The 17824-nt window shown below is 38.1% G+C and overlaps 3 pseudogenes; all 3 read right to left on the bottom strand.

The window, feature by feature from the left end:
• Positions 1-259: 259 nt before the first annotated feature.
• On the bottom strand, positions 260-1546 carry LOC125598115 (annotated as a pseudogene).
• Positions 1547-2109: 563 nt separating this feature from the next.
• LOC125598117 lies at positions 2110-3459 on the bottom strand (annotated as a pseudogene).
• Positions 3460-10136: 6677 nt separating this feature from the next.
• On the bottom strand, positions 10137-15703 carry LOC125598116 (annotated as a pseudogene).
• Between the last annotated feature and the right edge of the window lie 2121 nt (positions 15704-17824).

Genomic DNA, 17824 nt, shown 5'->3' with positions numbered 1-17824 from the left:
GGATGAGGAAGCGATAGCATTGTTTGTGGAGGGCAGTACGAGTCCTCTGCACCACGAGAACGAAGAAGACAAGAGAAGATCATCGACGATGACGAGTCCCTCTTCTCCAACTAGAGTCTTTCTTTCTTTCACTTCTTCTCGCTGTAATTCTATTTGATTAGAAGATGCTACTCTTTCTTCTTGTTAAACATCTCTTTTATGAAACATCTGCTTTCTTGTTTTCATTGATAATGTTTCGGTAATATGAGTGATTGAGAACTAAAAAAAAATAATAATCACACTAACGAGAATCTCTAGTTAATTACATAAGAATGAATCTTTGTCTATCTGCTTGAATCTTTCAAGTGTGAGAGTCTGTAATGTTTCCGCAGACTGTGCAGTGTGTGGAGATGAGTTTATGCATAACGCTTCCTTCTTCAATCTTCATCTTCCTTGTGACCTTATTCCACAGATGTATCATGTAACTCCCTTTTGTCAGTCCTGTACCGTCTTCTCTACCCATTTTACTTCTCCTGTCGTTGTGGGTTTCTTGAACAGCCTTAGGATCTTAAGCCAGTTCACTGGATAAAAAGCATTCGGTGGAAAGATTGTTAGGTTGTACTCAGGTTTGTGTCCTAGCCTCTGTATAACTCTAGAGACTAGGTAAGGACTGTTGTATCCCCATCTGTTTCCGTCAAAAGTTGTGGAGTATTCTTGCAAGAACTCATGCATGAGGGGATGGTAGATGTCAAACACCATCACCGCGTTGTTTAGTCTTGTCCATCTTTTGGTTTCTGGATCCAAACTCTGTGCACCTATTGCGTTTCTCAGTCCAGTCACGGAGTTGAGGAAGATGATGTCTGTGTCTAGGTAGATCCTCCGTACTTGTAGAGCACGGCGAGTCTTGTTAGGTCTGAGAGGTGCATGAACAAAGGGATGGAGCCAGGATCCATCTTACCACTCTTAGCTTTTTCAACCAAGCTTTGCTGGAGTGTTCTTGACTAGGAACAGGATGTCTAATGTCACAGCAACGAGGTTGAAGCCTTGGTCAAGGAAGGGCTTAAGGATGGTGTATCCTCTTGGTGAGTCTAAGGAGTTGGATAAGATCACCAACAGCAAGCAAGTAAGTGTAGTGGTGAGGGTGAGGGTAACACTCTAACATCTCTCTTGGTCCAAAGGACTTTGCTGGAGATACCAGCCAGACCATAAAGAACTGAGCTGAGCAGTTGTTGTTGTACAGCTCCAACACTCTTCCGTGGAGAACCTCTTGGCTGTTGTTTGAGTGAGTATCTCCAGCTCAGGTAGCTTCCTCACCTGAACCAGATGATTATCTCTCTCGCTGTTGGTATTTGGGAGGAGGTAACAACGGATCTGTCTCCTCTTTTTCTTGTAGATCTGAGGTCACAACAGAGACGTTGTACTACTGGCCTCATAGGGACAGTGGTTCCGGGAAGAGGAACGTTTTGTTTGAACGGTGGTTTATCGTCGGAGAGAGTACATGTCGGAGATTCCATGTAGAGGAGATTTAATAAAGCAAAAACCGCAAAGATAACCAACATCGCTAACTTCTTTGATCCCATCTTAATCTTCTGAAGACAGAACAAGAGTTTCTTCGTTGCAGCATGCACCTTAGGTGGTTTAGTTTATATAGAAAGTTGTATGTGATTAGTTCCTAACTCAAGACGGAGTAAGATTCTATCTGTGATTGGCGGTTTTGAAAATAATTCAATATAACAAGTTGTTTGGTTTGTTAGGACAACTAGAAATCAAAGGTCCTAGTAGATGTAGGGAGTTAGAATTGCCTTAGGACACACAAGTAAGTTTATATCTCTTGAGCCAATCCCTTGGTGCCACGTTTAAATGGATTTTGGAAATTTACTTTTTAGTGACTCCAATTTCTCAAATAGGAAAAACCCTAATAACAATAATAGAGAGAAAAGGAAACTTGTGGATAGATGTTTCCTTTTTCTTCATATATATTTGTATAGTATATGTTTTAATGTTGGCAAATAATCTGTTTCTAGCCTTCATCTATCACACACACATATATAGGCATTAAGACAAAGAGAGTTCGATGTGGAGTTTTGAGTGGTGTGATACGTGTGTCACAAGGGAGTTGAGTGTAAGATATTAAACATCATGTATTTGACTATGAAGTGAAAAAGAGTTTACCATTTAGGGCTTAGGACAAAATCTTACACAAAATTAGACAATCAAGATTAGAGTTAAGAGTCGTAGACATTGATTTGATTCTCTTCATCTTTGGATTCCTTTGCAAACAACACAATGGTCTGAAATTATGATGTCTATGGCACTGCCTTTTCCAATCTTAATCTTTTTAGTGATCTTATTCCACAGATGCAGCCCGTAGCTTCTTTTGTTCAGCTTGATCAGATCAGCTTTGAGTAATGTAGTCTCATTCCTGCTCCTGGCGTTTGAAACAATCTTTGATGTCTATCCAATTAAATGGATAGAACGCTACTGGTGGCAATACTGTGAAACTGTTCCCTATAGTCTCTTGTGCTCTCTGCACTACTCTTGTCACCAAGTAAGGACCATTGTGTCCCCATCTGTTCCCATCAAAAGGAAGCAAACTCCTCCATGAAGCTGTAAACAAGAGGGTGTTCTTTCTCAAAGACAAGAACCGCATTGTTCAGCCTTGTCCAGTTCTTTGAATCTCCTTCCACAACTGTTTGCTCCCTATTGAGTTCTTCAACCCTTTAAAGCTTCTAGTGACGATGAAGTCCGTGTCCAGGTACACGCCTCCGTACTTGTATAGAATCGCTAGCCTCGCGAGGTTTGAAAGGTTCTGAGATAACGGTATCCTCCCTGGATCTCTTTTGCAGCTTTTCATTTCTTGAAACCAAGTTTTGGCCGGTGTGTTCTCAAGAAGGGATGAGACGTCTGGTGTGGCTGCAAACACCTTGTAACCAAGATCATTATTGGTTTAAGGATGGTACTTCCTTGTGGAGAGTCCATGGATCCTGAAACGATCATCAAGCAGCCTTGAGGATGAGATTTAAAGACGCTTTCTACAGCTAGAAATTCTCTCTTGCCGAAATAATCTGCTGGTGAAAACCATGTCATGAAGAATCTAACCTCACATTCATCATTTAAAGACTCAAGAACCCTTTGGTGTGAAACTTCTCTGAAAGGTTGGTTGACTTGAAAACCTCGAATTCTTTGAGATGAGAACGAAGCCAAGAGATTCTGTCTGCTTGTGCTGTTCTTAGGAGGAGCCAGTGGCTTTCTCTCCATTGTGATTACCTCAGAGGTCGGTGAAGTCCAGAAGAAAGTTGACTCTAGAGACATGTTTGAGAGCATTGTTCCCACCACAACAAGCAGCATTATGAAGGAGAAAATGGCGGTGGAGAACACCGGGGAATTCGTGTGCTTGAGTTGTTCAGAGAGACTCTTCTTGTTGCTGTTATCCTTCTCCATTGTTACAAGAATGCCTTAGAACAGAGAGGGAAAGTCAAAAACCTCACAAGAATGATAAGTTAAGAGTTGTAATATTAAAATGTGTTTAAAGGTGTTTTGGTGAGAGGTAGAATTCATCTATCCTATTTTCTATAAGGCCATTCTTGATTTTATGGTTTTAAACAAAAGTAAACTATACAAATATGAAATAAATGTACATTTTTATAATGTTGTTAGGTCAATCTTATGTGGGAGTTTGGTTGTCATATAGATAACATATGATTCAACTTGTGGGATATGCAGAAGATGTGCGTACCACTAACTTGTAGGAATGCCATGTTGAAGATTTTTAGTACTAAGACATATCTAAAAATTAAATATATATTATATACTTTTATAATGTTTCAATTATTAGACATCTATAAAATTATTCGTCAGCATAAACATGTATATAGTTTTAAGTGAATTTTCATTTTTTTTCACAAATGTTATTTCAGGTATTTCAGTGCCATACTGTTAAATAAACTAAGCCACTTGAACTTATAAATAAGAGAGATTATTAATTAGTGATTCTTATTAAATAATTTTGCCAAACTCTTTAGTGATTTTATTTTTGTTGTTGCCAAACTCTTTAATGATTTAGTTGATTTTTTTCTTTGCCAACTCTTTAATGATACTATGGATTTGTGCTAAAGCAAAAGTGTTGCAGCGAAGTTAACAGAGATTTCATTAATTGGAAAGCATAGCATATGTTATGGTTATCAAGAAGATGACTTGCTCTTCTCCATAGACTTTGTTGGAGCATTACTTGTTACCCTTGGATTCCCTGAACTGCTACGCTTTATGTTCTGTTCATTTCTTGAAAACACTTAATACGAGTACAATCATATTCAAAATTCACAACGCAGAAAGCACTAAAAAAAGGAAGTACTAATCAGAATCTGATTTGTTGTTGTCAGAGTCCAAGAACTTGTCAACTGCGCTCTTACGCAGCTCGATACATCCACGGCCGGTTCAACACTGCTAGGGGCCCTAGAGCAAAAGAAATTTTTTTACTCTCTAAAATTTATATAGAGATAATGTTTAAAATATTTTTAAAATTAATCAATAATATTTTGTATATTTGTAATGAAAATAAAATCAAATAATTTTGGGCCCTTTTCAATTTTATTTTATTGTATTTATAATTTTTCTTATATATAAAAATATAGATTTATAAAAAATTGGGCCCCTTATTTATTATTACACGGGGGGACACGGGCTCGGACCCGGAGCGGTCGCACGCTTGTCCCCTTGTAAGCCGGCCCTGGATACATCTCGTTGTTGCTGACACTAAAACTCTTTGTGGTTGTGTCGTCAATACTGTAGATTTGTGTATTGTATGTGCTTGCTTTATTAGAAAGCCAATGGCTAAGTATATATACAACACGAGAAGGATCGCAATCTCAATCTCACTAACAGATTTGGACTTATCTATCTAGGAATATAGACTTATCCCTACGTCCATGATTATCTTAACATATATAATCTATATATCCCCAATACTCCCCCTCAAGTTGGAGCGTGTGGATTAATAACGCCCAACTTGGACATTATAGTCTGAAACGGTACACGTCCGAGCGCTTTTGTTAAAATGTCTGCAACCTGAGAACCTGAACTGATGTGTTGAGTGACAATGAGACCGGCAATGACAGCATCACGAACTGAATGACAATCACGTTCTAAGTGTTTGGTACGCTCGTGAAACACTGGATTGGCTGCGATATGTATAGCCGCTTTGCTGTCACAGAAGAATCGTGTAGGCTCCAGTTGATCTGCACCAAGTTCTTTGAGTAAACGTCGTATCCACTTTGTTTCTTTCAAAGCAACAGCCATGGAGCGGTATTCAGCCTCTGCGGATGACATTGCCACTGTGTCCTGTTTCTTTGTTTTCCAAGAAATGGGAGAACCACCAAGCATAACAACACAAGCACTTAATGAACGCCGAGACAGCGGACAACCACTCCAATCTGCATCGCAATAAATGGTGAGCGTGAGATCACTGTTTGAATGAAGAAGTATCCCCTGTCCTGGTGATCCCTTCAAGTATCGTACAACTCTTAGTGCAGCAGACCAGTGTTCTTCTGTAGGAGCTTGCATGAACTGAGAGAGCAAGTGAACTGAATAACTCAACTCAGGACGAGTGTTTAAGAGATAAATCAAGCGTCCTAGCAAACGACGATATTTAGTCGGATCAGGAAGCAGTGGAGCTTTCGACTTGGCAAGGTTATGGTTCTGTTCCAAAGGAGTCGCCACTGGTTTAGAACCAAGGTAGCCTGTGTCTGCGATAATGTCAAGTGCATATTTGCGCTGAGAAAGAAATATTCCCTCTGGACCTCTGCTGACTTCTATGCCAAGAAAATACTTTAGTTTCCCCAAGTCCTTCATTGCAAAGCACTTGCTTAAATATTCTTTGAACCTTTTCACCATATGAGGGTCGCTACCACAGATAAGTAAATCGTCGACATAGACTAGAACTCGAAGCTCAAGACCGTTTCGTTCATAAGAGAAGAGAGAGTAGTCTTCATAGGACTGAACAAATCCAAAACGTATTAAAGCATCCGAGAGTTTCTTAAACCAACACCTTGGAGCCTGCTTCAAGCCGTATAGAGACTTTCGGAGACGACACACTTTGTTAGGATGAGAATGCCTAAAACCAGGAGGCAGCTTCATGTACACTTCTTCTTCTAGATCACCATGAAGAAATGCGTTTTGAACATCCATTTGATATACTTCCCATTGTTTGGCTGCAACAATACGCAATAGAGCTCTAACGGTAGTCATTTTGACCACTGGAGCAAAGGTTTCTTTGTAGTCCTCACCCTCAATTTGACTTTTGCCATTGACAACCAAACGAGCCTTATGCCTCTCGACTGTACCATCTGCATTGTATTTGATTTTGAAAATCCATAAGCAGCCGATTGCCTCTTTCCCAGGTGGTAACTCAGTGATGTCCCAAGTGTTACTGTCCTCGAGAGCTACAACTTCTTTACCAACTGCCTTTTTCCATACGTCATGTTGCATAGCATCTTTGAAGTTCTTTGGTTCAGAGGAGTTGGTGATGGCTGCCAAAAAAGCTCGATGGGAAGTAGAAAACTGCTCATCAGTAATCAGTCAGTCAGAGGATACAAGGAGTTACCTGAGACCGAAGACGAGGGCTCTAATGTGGAGGAGGGAGAGATGAAATAGTGTGTATTACTTTCTGGTTCGGCCGTGGCATTGTAGAGAAGATAGTCCCGAAGTGTAACAGACTTTGTTTTCACGTTGACCTCTACCAAGTGTTTCAATTACTGGTGGTTCTGGAATTGGAACCGAGTCTGTTTGAGATGAGACAGGTTCAGGAGGTGAAGAGGAACCATCTGAGACAATAACCGTATCTGGAACAGGAGAGACTACCGTCGGGACTGCAGGGACTGCAGGAAGTAAAGACGATGGAGCTTCAACAGGAGGACGTTCTGTTTCCAAAGGACCAACCGGAGCGGATTGTTCTGTTTCCGAAAGAACTTACTGGAGCTTCATTGCTCCCCCTTTCGTCTAGCGGTGTAATAATCCAATCAGTATCAGTAACAACTTCCTGTGAAGGCGTGATCGGTGGAACAGGTTTTGGTTCTGCAAAAGGAAACAAATCTTCACGGAACACGACATCACGAGACACAAGAAACTCATTACGATCGATGTCAAACACTTTCCAGCCTTTCTTGCCGAAGGGGTAACCGACAAACACACATAAGCGGCTTCTCTGGCCAAATTTATCTTTATCACGAGAGGCTCTGTGAACATAGCATGCTGAACCGAAGACCTTCAAAGCTCCATAATCCGGTTTGACACCATGGAGAACTTCATACGGAGATCGGCCATTAAGAACAGAAGATGGAGTTCTGTTAATCAAGTGTGCAGCGGTAAGTATCGCCTCTCCCCAAAATTTCACCGGAAGATTAGCTTGGAACAAGATCGCTCGAGCCACATTCAGAATGTGTCTGTGTTTCCTCTCCACGCGACCATTTTGTTGTGGAGTGTTAACACAGGAGGTTTGATGAACGATGCCCAAGTCTTTAAAGTATGACGAGAGAACTAAAAACTCTGTCCCATTGTCGCTACGTACTGTTCTTACTGGTTTCTTGAATTGTTTCTCTGTATATGCCAAGAATCTCTTGAGAACCACTTGAACCTCTGATTTTGCCAGAAGAAGAAACGTCCAAACCGCCCTCGAAAAGTCGTCTACTATGGTTAGAAAGTAGACTGCTCCACAGGAAGAGGGAACTCTGTAAGGACCCCACACATCGACATGAATAAGGGAAAAACACTCTGTTGTTTTATTGATACTTTCATAAAAGACATCACGTGTTTGTTTAGCTCGAAAACAAGTGTCGCATGGACTCGAGCTAGCAGGTTTAGAAACAAAAGATAAATCTGAAAACACAGAAAACGACGGATGACCCAAACGTTGATGCCACAAGACATGATCAGAACCTCCAACTGCCCGATGACTTCGCTGAGACCAGATCCGTAAAGTAATACACACCATCACGTTCCTCACCGGCTCCAATCAGAGTCCTCGAAAAACGGTCCTGCAAAACACATATTGTATCAGTGAAGGTCGCGAAACAATTTGTCTGCTTCAAGAGTTTGGCAACCGAAATCAAAGTACAGTTTAGATCGGGAACGAAAAGCACTTTCTGTAGTTTAATTTTATCAGACAGGCAAAACGTTCCCATCTTTACTGCAAACGTTCTATTCCCATCAGCAAAGAAAATAGAACACGGAGAAATCATCTCAATGTCAGTCAAGAGAGCATGATTTCCTGTCATGTGGTGTGAAGCACCTGTATCGAGAATGACATCACCCAAAGTTTTCTTACCAGATAGCTTATCAGACACTGGATTACCGGCTTTCTCTTGGATCATCTGACTGAGCACTTTCCATTGATCGGTAGTGAGCTCTGGAAAGGATGAGTTAGAGCTTGTAGCTTGAGCGATATTGGCTTGACCACGCCCACGACCATTCACTCCACGACCTCTTCCTCTGTTTCCAGTACTTTGTCCACGACCACCACTGCGTTCATTGTACCAGTCAGGGAAACCAACTATCTGCCAGCAGTCGCGCTTCTCATGGCCCGTACGTCCACAATGAGAACAGATCGCACGAGAACGCAAGATCGAGTTGTCTCTTTGTTTGAAACAGATTCATCCTGTCGGGTAGAAGTTGAACCCTGGCGAGCCACAAAACCAACCCCTCTTGCTGTTGATCACGACCTCTTGTAGACGCCAGCCGCTGTTCTTCACGCACCATCTTATTGTAAATTTCTCCAAGAGAAGGCAGCGGGTCGAGACCAATCACGTTTGTAGATATGTTACCAAATCGTGAATCGTCCAAACCCATTACAAATTGATGAATTTTTTCATGTTCCCTTTCTTTAGCTATAGCAGCCGCAGCTCCACACGTACATGCATGGATCGGTTGATAGACTTGCAGCTCTTCCCACAACGTTGAGAGCTTTCCAAAATAGTCCAATATGGACTGTCCATCTTGCCTACACGAAGCAAGTTGTGCCTTAATTTGGTGAACACGAACCGTGTTCCCCACGGAAAACCTCTGTTTCAAGTCTTCCCACAATTGGTACGCCTCCGTAATGTACGTGACTGTGGAGCGCACCTTCGGTTCGATAGAAGCCCTAATCCAGCCCACTATCATAGAATTAACTGTCAACCAGTTGTCCAGATCTGGACTCGTTTCATCCGGCTTCTTCAGAGTTCCTTTAATGAAACCCAATTTTCTTTTGGCTTGCAGAGCATTAATCATCTCCGAAGACCATTCATTATAATTTTCTCCATTCAACTGAACAGAAGAAATCTTGGCTCCTGGATTATCGGAACCATACAACAAGTAAGGTGAGCTTGATATCACTTCATCCTTCTTGAGAACGATTGCAGCACTAGTTTCTTCAGCCATGACTTTCAAGTAAGGAACAAAAGATCAAAATTTAAGGATCTTCTGCTCTGATACCATGTAGATTTGTGTATTGTATGTGCTTGCTTTATTAGAAAGCCAATGGCTAAGTATATATACAACACGAGAAGGATCGCAATCTCAATCTCACTAACAGATTTGGACTTATCTATCTAGGAATATAGACTTATCCCTACGTCCATGATTATCTTAACATATATAATCTATATATCCCCAATAAATACTCCTTCGAAAATTCAACAATGTGATACATCATTAAGCAGACTGACAGCAAAATCAGTTAACCGATCACCGTGAACAGCTAACGTAATTCAAGAGCTGTTCAAACCCGATATGCCTTTAGCTTTCTCGTGGCTTCGCATCTCCAAGAATAGAGAAATTGATTTTGTCGTATATTCACGAAACTGCCACTATTCTGTTTTTTTTTGTCAGGTGCTCTGTTTCTTTAAGGACATGGAGCGTTGTATGGGAGGGTATAGATGTAATGTAACTGATGTAGGTCCCAGGAACTGGATTTAAATATGAACCGTTGGATGCACATCGGCGATGACTGATCGGACGTTTGGTATTTGAATGGACAGACCAATGAAGCAGCTTCGTATACAGTGTGATTCAAACTCCTCTCAGGACCCTCGGCCTGGGCTTCCAATGGTGAATATATATGAGGCCTATTACCTTATTATTCGGCCTTTAAAGCTTATGGTTTGACTGCTCAATAGAAAGAACCTTGATAACCCAATTATTCATAATTTCATAATTAACTGCTCAGAAAAATGATTGATCATAGAATAGAGAACTTAAGAATGAAAATAGAACAGAAAGCATACATAGAGAATAGTCCACTGAAAACCCAAAAATGAATTTTCTCCAAACTTATCTTCATCAAGACCCACAACACAATGAATCTCTTCGACAAGTTGTTTTCCAATTTATGAAAATGAATAAAGACATTAGGCAAAAATTTAAGATGAGAAACGCCTTCGCCGTTTGCAGCGGCAACATTGTTCATCAGTTGATGTCCCAAGTGAATAGCATTTGGTTGTTCTGAAAAAACAATGATTACATTAATTTTGTGCTATCTTATTATTATTAAGGACTCCTATTATTAATGTCAATCTAACTACTAACGTGTATGTATTTTGGAATTTAACTCACTCTGAGGAAGTTTGTCAACAAAGAAACAAATGGCAATGATGATATAACAAAGCAAGAGAACCAATCCTTTCATGTAGTGAGAAGTCCCATCCTGAATAACCACAAAAAAAATAACACAATATTTAATTATTGATGCTTGAAGTTTTGAATCATCCGTTGATTTGTATAAATGTGATCATCTTTGTAACCTGTAATGTGAAGGCTGTGATGATAATGGAAAGAGCAAGAGAACCGGTTTCAAGAAGATTGAAATTGAGATCCATATTTATTCCTAGAATCCATGCCACGATAACGGTCAATGGGACTACGAATAAACCAATCTGAGTTGCAGATCCTAACGCAACTCCCAAAGATATGTCCTGCAAAATTATTTCGTTAAAAATGAGTTCATGCATTGTATCATTTTTGGTTAATCCACAAGTTTTTTTATAAAGCGAAATTAGAACTTACAAGCTTGTTCTTGAAAGCGAAAATGATGGCTCCAGCATGTTCAGCAGCGTTTCCAACAATAGGAAGCAATATAATACTTATGAAACTCACTGACAGGCCCATGATTCCGATGCGTTCTAACCAAAGATAAGCCATAGTAAGTTTATTCGTATGTATATTTATATGATCATTATATGTACGAGTCTCATTGTAAGTGTGATGGAATCTAAAGTAATGTATAAAAGATCTGAACTAACTCATTCATTGAACTTCATGAGACTTAACCAAAGTTACCTCAATGGTGGCCACAACATACTCCGATAGCAATGCGATGACTAGTGTCATCCCAACCAACCATGCAAATCCACTCCAAAAGCTAATCACTGCGGTCTCTTCCTCAGCGACATTGTCATCATACTCGTCATCCTGAACCAAAGTTACGTTTTAAAGATTTGTTAGAACAAGAAAATTGCATTGATTAGCCAAACTAGATGCATTAGGTTTTGTTTCTGCCAAACAAGAAATTTCCCAAAACTAGGGGTTATTTGTGAAATAACCAAGAAAATAAATAAAATTAGTTTTCTGGAGAGAGAGTAGAGAGAGATAGGAAGATAAAAGAAGAGAGAGAGTGTGTTTTTGGTGTTTAGTTAATTTTGTTTTTTTCTTAGTCACTGGGTGCAATTTCCCAAAACTATTTGTATCTCCTTGTGTCATTATCTTCATAATGAATATTCACATATTTATCAAAAAAAGAAGAAGAAAATTTTATACTCTCTTCACGTATCTTTATGTGAATATATATTTTGTACCTCATCTTGTGCGTCAAACAATTGGCGGTGAGTCCAAAGCTGGAAAACGAGATATGCGATGTAAGCGATCAACATAACAATACTACTGGCTCGTGACAGATTCAGTGACATGTCTGCAATCAAACCAGCCGGAGTCTCTCCGTTTGCAACGTATCCAAACAACATTGGCAGCAAGTGACACAACAGTCCCATTAGGAGTAAGAAGAAGTTCACATCGGCTTGTTTCTGCAACAATAAAAAAAAACATCACACAATCAGTTCACTTGGTTTCCTCACGTCCATTACTTAAATTTAGTTATAAATATTTGATTGTTTGTCAAGCAAAAACTTAAGTAAACCCTTTGATTTCTTATTTTTCTTTTACCAAAAAAAAAACTTTAGTAAACCCTAACTATACCGGGTAACACTAATTGAACCAAACCTATTACAGTTTCGGTTAAGTTATGTTAAAATAAAAGAAATACTGTAATATTAGTTTTGACTTCTGATATAATCAGAGTACATAGGGAGAGGCTATACCCGGTCGAACCGTTGCTCCCTTCGGAGATTAGCAATTCCACCACAGAAGAGCGAAGTCCCAAGAACCAATAGAAGGTTCGACAAAATGGAACCTAGCAGCGAGTACTTTACCACTGCGACTTTATTGTTGGTCAATGCAAGAATCGCGATTATCAACTCGGTAGCGTTTCCACAAGTTGCGTTCAATAAGCCACCCACTGCAGTTTATATTAAACACAAAATAATTGAGTTTCTACTGATAAAATAAGTTAATTACTGTTTGTAACTGAAAACAATATATAGTTGGCAAAGAAGACGTTACATGTAGGACCGGTGTAGAAAGCCAGCTGCCTGCATGGGAAGCACGAGAGATGTTAATGTAGAAATATAACCACATGAATAAAAATTCTAAATCACCGAGAAATACATTTATATAAAATGGTTCGAGATCCTAAACTAGTTGAATATAAAAATTAAAAAGGATAAAGCTTTGTACTATGCTGTCACGTCGACACATGAGTGAGAAATAATTGTATCCGGTCTGTGACTGATACCCAATAATGCGATGACGAATTCCGAAAGAATATTGGTCCAATTATTTCAAAAGAAAAGTAATAAACGAACAAATGTATGTGGATTCGACCTAACTAGAATGAGATTCGTAAAAGTCCTCAAATTCAAATAAAGCACTGACATAGTTGCAGCGGGTTAAATCTTGACATAAAAAATTTGATTTAACGCGATATTTTTATCTACAGATGGATAGATTCGATTTCATTCCATTGACAGTTGGCTAAGCCTTGTCTTGATCGAAAAGAAAATCGTAACGTGAAAAATTCAAATAAATAAAATAAGTAAATGGATATATAGGATAAGAGTTAAGTACTTGGATGAGGATGAATGAAGTACTTACTCTGTTAGAAAGCTGACTCGCTCAGCCAAAGGTGTGAGTCCTAACATGCTCAGTCCAAATATCCACGGCTGTAAACATTCGCAATTTAGCATAATGTAAGTACGTGCAATTGTTACCGTAAATACTCTTTATCAATTACGTTGCACATTACATACCAAATCATTAATCTCAAAACGTTAATGATTGCAGATCCAATCAATTAAATTCTTCCATTGGATACCTAATTTAGTGGCTAGTAATAATTTAAATATTCACGCGAATAATGCCATCCCATATAAAAGAAGCTAAATTCTAGCTTCCTAAGGCTATCCACATGGACAAAATAATCAGGACCAACCAATATGCCAGGTCATAACGAAGTGGGCTTGAAATTAAAAAAAAAACGAAATCATCACGGCCCAGTCCATAGCCTCATCTCCCTGCCTCTCTTCATATGTATTTGTGTGTCACAGCCCATTAAGCCCAACTCCCAGACAAATCCAGATACACTCTTACGGTTCGGGGTATATCGGCCCCCTTCCTCTGAATCATCATCCCTAACCCTAAGCGGCGTCTCGCTCTGTTTCGCGATTCTCTTCCTCTCCCCCAACTCATCCCCCATAACGCCTCCGATGAGAGTGATGGTACTTCAATGTGCTCTCATAAATCCTCCATTCATGATCCCACAGACCTTCCACATACCCTCTCTGTATCCATACCCGTACCTCAGATCTTAAAATCCAAACCCTCAGATGTTAATTAAATGTTTAAACTTACTTAATATTTTAAAACAAAAAAAAACTGATATTAAATTATTGACATCTTATTATGGAAATTCACATATATTAAAACAAGGAAAGTCATACTCTCGAATTATTTGACATCTTATTAGTTTTTATTTGTTATAATCATAACTTAATTTATTAGTAATATTTTTCTTACCAATATCAGAGTCATCAAGTTCGAACACAACGAAACGTAAACGCGGACGTCCACTAGGAGTACGGAATAAAGTGAAAGGTATACACAAAATTAAATCACTTAATCCAGCAATGTTCTATATTTTTCAATTATTAAAAGCCCAAATATAATAGAGACATGTCTCGACTACTTGCTCCAACAAAATAATTTCATTTACTTATTCTACTTATTCCCGAACAGCTCCATCTGCGGCAATTTCCAATCAGGCTATGTTACGCAATGACAATTAACAAAAGTCAGGGTCAAAGTTTGAAAGGTGCCGTACTGTATTTGTCACAGCCCGTTTTCACCATGGACAGTTCTATGTTGGTCTTTCCTGAGTTACTACCAAGTCAGGCCTCAAAATTATACAAGGAAAGGATCAAAAGATAGGAAGGGTTTAAAAACATTGTCTACAAATAAATATACAACGGTCTATCGCACCTACCAGGTAATCCAATATTATTTGCAACCCAATACACAACATTATACAAAAATACTAAATTATTTTCTCTCTCTCCTCCAGAATCACGATCCGATGATCACCCAGAGCAGACTTCCCGGAATCTTAAACAACTTTCTATACCATAAGATGCAAACTACCAGTAAGTCTGCCCACCCGAAACTCTTTAAACTCAATAATTAAGATGTACTAACAAAATTGTTTTTATCTATAGGTCCGCCCGCAATAGAAAGTGGCCGCTCTACAAGATCATTCATAATATACCTCACATACATCGTTTACGTCTTATCTTATTTTAATCTTTTTCGTTATCTACTGGATTCTATTCCCTTTGGACAATTACTTATTTCTACTGTCAAACTATTTTGTTTCTACGTCTTCACATCCAAAAAAACAAAACTTAACTCACACTTTCAAAAACTAAAACTCCAAATTTTAATAAAACATTACTTTAATTACATATGTAATCCGCGCGAAGCGCGGACACCGGCTCTAGTATATATTAAAAATTAATCACGATTACCTCATTGATTCCTTACATTTTTGGAGAATGGATTGTTTGATGTTTAGTCACATATTCAAAAATAATTGTAACTGATAGTATTTCATATTTTTATTCCTACACGTAAAAAAACTGAAGGACTGTCTTGAATGCTACTCTGTTGGCAATGTTTTTTTTTTGTTTAACAGATGAATAGTTGGGCCTTATGCCTTAATCTCTTCATCTAATCGATAATCATGCAAACAAATCTAACCTGACTGAAGCCGCAATATGTGCCAATAATTGCGGCAGGTATGGCCGGAAAAAGAATAGCCAGCTTCGTGCCGAGAATGACTTCTTGAAGGTTAGAGAGAAAATCTTTAAGACCTTTGTATGGAAACTTTTGGATCACTCTTATGTCAGACTTCTTCCTCAACGAAGAAGAAGACATGTTGTGAGCTGTTCTTCCTCCATGTCTCAGCTCTCTGCTCGATCCTTTAGCGGTCATGTTTGCGTTCCCGTTCTCCGCCGCTGACCACTGTTCAACGATCCCCGCCATTTCTACACTTATTCAAAAAATGTATATATACTCTGAGTAACGAATATTTTTTGCTTTGCTGGTTCTTATGTTGTGTGTTTATAATACTGATTAGTTTTGTATTTTGGGTCCACACGAGGCAGCTTCCACGAAATTTCCTTTGATATCTTTTATGTAATTTGGGATTTTATTATTTATAAAACATGGTAAAAAAATCAGAAATGGTAGATGTAGATACCATACCTGGATTTTGGGAACTAACACTTTAAGACTTAGATGTTAAAAAATCTATATTTGGTTAATAATGATTTAATTTAGTAGCATAATATTAAGAGGAAAACGTGATTGTGTAAATTATTTTCTAATCTTTGTTAGGTGAGCAATATGTTCCAAATAAAAATTTGATTTTCAGATTTAATGGCTAAATTGGAAAGGAAATATTCTAAGAGGAGATCAGAGGACTCAAAATAACTGTTGATTAGGATTCCCAAAACGTACATATTTATTAGGATTCTTAAAATTACAATTAATTTCTTAACCTCTCTCGCATTTTTATGTCGTTAAGAGCTTTTCCCCAAAAAAAAAACTTCAAAACTTTGTTTTTGAGGTTTTACCCACTCTAATTTTTTTGAAAATATTTTGAATAGTGAAAGTCATTATTCTTAACATCAAATTTGAGATTCAATCTTTCTTTGTATTTTAATCATATCACTCATAAACTCTAGTCTTATAGTATTATATCATTCATTTCTTTTACATATATTTTCATATTTTTACTTTTACATATTAAATTAATTGAATAAATTAATTAATTAAAAGAAAAGTTATAGAATCTTATAAAGATATAAAACAGAAGAAATACTATATAAACAGAAGAAATAAAATTAAATAAAAAAACAGAAGAAATATTATATAACATTAAAGGCAAATTTTACATGGCGACAATACTACACTAACCAAATTTAATACAAAATAAACACTGTCTAGCTTTGTTATTATGAAGTAATTTTACATTAGAGTGTAACATATGAATTAATTCTATATTGATATTTTAATGTATGTTTGACTTATTTATAAAAGAAATCAAAACTTTAATGTAAATAAAAAAAAAATACGAAGTTTTATTTGAAGCCGTTTTTGAAGACAGACATCATTAAATCTTAAATTTAAGATTTTTTTTGGGGATTTAATGTATGTTCTTGTGATGTTTTCCCAGACTTGAATGTTTCTTTAAAATTGCGCAAACCACATGTCAATCATCTAGTACACTTCAAAATTTATCTAGTATTTCTTCATCCGCTTATCTCTGGTTCACCTAGCCATTCTCCTTGTGACTTCTCTTTCTCCATTGTCGCGTTTTATGTTTACTGAGCTTCGAACTTTCACTTTGACACTATGAGTATCTCTGTCTATTGGAAAATGGCAATTATGTCATGCCAGACGAGGTTCTAAAAGCGGAGTTCATAGGTCGACTCTCTCTGACTAAGGCATTTTATTGGAGGTTACTTCGTACATATGCTGTCACCATATGGGCAAAATTCTTGACATTGCCATCAAGCGAAGGCCCGCTTATCATCAGAGTTGGTATGTAACCGTTTTTAAATCCTTTCAGTTGGGTATTTCAACGTCGACCACTCCGACTATAATTTGTTGCTCCAAATAACAGTTGTAGGGTTCAAAGTAAAGCTGCTCTACGAGTTCTTTTACTTTCCTACACATCTATCTTTTCCCTTGTTGTAGTACTTTTCTTTCATTGTCTTTCGCGGAGATTACCTCTGGATGTAATCGCTTAAGCCCGTTAGACTTTTAATTCTTAATATAATCATTTGGTGCACAAAAAAAAAATCATTTTTGGGGATTACTAATGCAACGACATGTTTCCCAGACTTGAAAGTTTCTTTACAACTGCGCAGATCACATGTCAATCATATATAATGTAATACTTACTTTGTTGTTTACGATACCTTTTAACTTCTGCACGAGAATGTGCCAAGAACCACTTGGCTTTGGCTGTACCACCTCTGCAAATTATCGAATATGATAAAATTCGACTCCAAACTTCTTTTGTGGTGACAAAATTGGCCACCAGGTCCGGGAAAAGGAAAAAAGTTTTACAAGGCGAGAGATAATAGCTCTACTAACAAAAATCTTAATTGCATTGACAAAGTTTTTTGTTTCTGATACACAATTTGGT

This window comes from Brassica napus, unplaced genomic scaffold (genome assembly GCF_020379485.1).
Source record: "Brassica napus cultivar Da-Ae unplaced genomic scaffold, Da-Ae ScsIHWf_1629;HRSCAF=2245, whole genome shotgun sequence".
Lineage (NCBI taxonomy): Eukaryota > Viridiplantae > Streptophyta > Magnoliopsida > Brassicales > Brassicaceae > Brassica > Brassica napus.
Note: the sequence above shows the minus strand (reverse complement) of the source record. Positions and strands in the feature narration are given on the sequence as shown.